The sequence below is a fragment of the Papio anubis genome, chromosome 8 (genome assembly GCF_008728515.1).
Source record: "Papio anubis isolate 15944 chromosome 8, Panubis1.0, whole genome shotgun sequence".
Taxonomy (NCBI): Eukaryota; Metazoa; Chordata; class Mammalia; order Primates; family Cercopithecidae; genus Papio; species Papio anubis.
This window is the reverse complement of record NC_044983.1, coordinates 137,767,448-137,770,703: the sequence shown is the minus strand read 5'-3', so window position 1 is coordinate 137,770,703 and position 3,256 is coordinate 137,767,448. Positions and strand designations below refer to the sequence as shown.

The 3,256-nt window shown below is 62.6% G+C and overlaps 1 long non-coding RNA gene across 1 annotated transcript; it reads left to right on the top strand.

The window, feature by feature from the left end:
- Nucleotides 1-740: 740 nt before the first annotated feature.
- On the top strand, nucleotides 741-1,875 carry LOC116276420. Its single transcript, XR_004185965.1, has 2 exons — nucleotides 741-820; nucleotides 1,219-1,875. It is a non-coding gene; the product is annotated as an uncharacterized LOC116276420 (long non-coding RNA).
- Nucleotides 1,876-3,256: the final 1,381 nt, after the last annotated feature.

Below are 3,256 nucleotides of genomic sequence, written 5' to 3'. Positions count from 1 at the left end.
AACGGAGGGTGCAGACGTCTCGATTTTAGCCCAGTGAGCCCCAGGGCTGGGCTCCTGACCCCCAGAGCCGTGAGGCGAGAAAGGCGTGCTGTCTGAGCCCCTGCATTTGTGGTTGCTTGCTCGGTGGCAGTAGGGGACCAGCACAGCCTCCACGCTGCCTGCTCCGTGCCAGACTCGCCTGTCCAGCATCCCTGCATGGTGCAGATTCCCGGGCCCGCCTGGCTGCGGCACTTCCCCTTCACCCGACTGTGTGGCCTCTCGGAGCCTCAGCCTCCTCACTGGTGAAACAGGAAGATGACGGTGCCTCCCCCTGGGGCTGATGTAGGGCTGACACATGGGTCACATAAGGTCTCACGCTATCAGCCCCTCCCGTGGGACGGTCATGGAGAGGGGCAGGTCAGTGCTAGGTGGGCAGGGTTGCCTGTCTGCTCCCCGCTCTAGAGCTGAGACCTAGGGGACTAACCAGGGACTCCCTGTTGGAGTCTGGTAGCCCTGTCCAGGCCCCTGTGTACCAGCCTTAGGGGCTGCCTCCTTGGCCTCTGTGTCTCAGGCCCTGTGCAGTGGCTGGCACCTGCCAGTGCTGTTTACATGACTGGTGATGGGGGCTGTGCCTGCTGGGGCCTCCTCAGCCTGGGCCGGGGCCATCCCTCCGTGGCCCTTTCCCTGACTGCTCATTTTATGAGGTTGTTGTTCTTTATTTGGTGTCTCTGCATTTCCATTCTTCTCCCCTCCCCCACCATCCGGGCGTTGCTATGGGAACCGGGCTGAGGTCCTTGCAGCATCCTTGATAGACGGGTCTCAGGCCTGGGCAGGGGAGCAGGTTTGTTGGCGGGGAGACGGGGGTGTTTGTGAAGGGTCCTTGAAGTCTTGTGGTTGGAATCGCGGGGTCCAGAGGAGGGAGAGCTGTCAGACACCCATCCCTGCCCTGCATCCAGTGTCCCCACTCAGGGCACAGCCCTGTCACTACCACCCCCTGCTGTCACTGCTGTGGGCCCCAACCCCTGTAATCTTTGGCCAGGTTGCCTCCATCACAATGGCCTGGGCTCTGTCCCTGCTGTCTCCCCTTTGACCTCCCCTTTGACCTCTGTGGGAGGGAGCTGGCCACACATCCTCCCCATGCCGGGCCTCCGCCTCCCCACAGTGAAACGGGGTGGTCAGAGCTACCGCCCATGGCGTGGTCAGATTCATACGGTGACACCAGGGACTGGCTCCCCGCAGATGCTGGGTGCAGGTCCCTGCAGAGCCCTCGGCTTTCCCTCCTCTCACCTCAGTTTCCCCATCTCTGCAATGGCAGCACTTGGGCCATTCTCAAGTCACCAAAGCCACCTGCAGGTAAGCAAAGGGGAGAGAGGGTGGGGGCAGGGACCGAGTGGAGTTGGCACTAGGCCACAGCCGCAGCCGGGAGCAGCGTATCCTCACGCTGACAGCAGCCCCCGCCTGCCACCGGCCTCCTGCCCCCACCGGGAGCTCCGTGCCTGGAGTCCCAATGAGCTGTGTGGGTGGCGAGGAGAGCCTCTGGCTGGGCTTCCGAGGCTGCCGCACTCCTCCCTCCTCAGCCCCCACACTGCCCGCCGCTGCCTGGCCGTGGGTGTGGAGCTTAGGAATGCGGTTAAGGGGCAGGCAGGGCAGGCTGCGGGTGGGAGGGCTCTGAGGGCCGGAGGTGTGGTCTGCAGAGAGGGGCTCTAAAGAGGGGCCTCACTCCACCAGGCGGGCTCCAGAACATTCTTCCCCCTCAGACCCCACTCCAGCCCTGACAGCATCCTGACAGCACTCAGCCAGAGGCTGGAATGCTTCCTGCGTGGGGAAATGTTGGATTAAATATTGGGATATATTGGGTGGATATATTGGGTTAAATAAAATATATGATTCAAATTAGTTTCACCTCTTTCTCTTCATTTTTTATCATGGCCACCTCAGCTGGCAGCGGTGCTGTCCGAGCCCGCAGGAGGGAGGGGCAGGGACACCAGCCAGCCGGGCTGAGCTTTCTTCCTGGGTGCAGGGCTGGGTTGGGGTCCAGGTGAACCCCAGAGGAGGGTGGGGGCTGCATTTGGTGATCTCGATCTCTCTGGGGAGGGCCAAGTACAGGGTGTCCCTGGTGCGCTGAGGAGCCCGGGCATCCCCGGCCAGCTTCCTCCCCTCTTGAGCAGGTGGCCTGGTGACCCAGAGGCCCTGCACTCTGGAGTAGGTCCCGCTAGGCCGCCCAGGCCCCAGGACAGCTGGGAGGCCTGTGAAGCCCGAGGCAACCTGTGGCAGAAAGGCAAAGGAGGTGCCCTTCCATCTAGGTCACTTGGGGGAGCCAGCGGCAGCGTCGGCCGCCCCCTCTTCCAGCAGCTGGGCTTCGGGAGCCCAGGGCCAACTCCATGCTTATCCTATCAAAAATAGTGACTGAGCCTCAGGGCTGGCAAGGAGCTGAGTGAGGAGCTGCCTCTGCGGCTGCCCCGTACCCGTGGCCTCCAGGCCTTGGGTTAAATATATGATTCAAATTAGTTTCACCTCTTTCTCTTCATTTTTTATCATGGCCACCTCAGGCTGGCAGCGGTGCTGTCTGAGCCCGCAGGAGGGAGGAGCAGGGACGCCAGCCAGCCGGGCAGAGCTTTCTTCCTGGGTGCAGGGCTGGGTTGGGGTCCAGGTGAACCCCAGAGGAGGGCGGGGGCTGCCTTTGTGATCTTGATCTCGCTGGGGAGGGCCAGGATGAGCCGTGTGGGTGAGGAGAGCCCCTGGCTGGGCTTCCACCGCTGCCGCACTCCTCTCTCCTCAGCCTCCACACTGCCCGCTGCCTGGCCATGGGTGTGGAGCTTAGGAATACGGTTAAGGGGCAGGCAGAGCAGGCTGGGTGTGAGAGGATGGGCACCCCAGCTCCCAGCTCCTGCTCCAGGCCTGTCCTGAGACAACCTGTCCTTCCCTTCCCAAGTCCTCCTGCCTGCAGCCTGAGCCACCTCCTGTGGGTGGCTCCTCCTGGTCTGGCCATGGCTCTCTCCCGGGTCCATCTCCCCAGCAGCCCTGGCAGGCGGCTGCCCTGCCCCCTGGAGCTTGAATTAAAGATGCTGAGGCCTGAATCCTTCCAGGAGGAAGGCAGAATCTGCATCCCTATCTATCCAGCCAAACGCCAGCTGGAGCTAATCAGTTAGGCCCGACTCTCGCCAGACCCCGGGGGCCTGCCCTCTGCCTCAGGCATCCTCTCCCCATACAGGAGGCCACACAGCCCCACGCTTTGGGCCTCTGTTGACCTGGACACCCTGATGGACAGTCCAGAGCT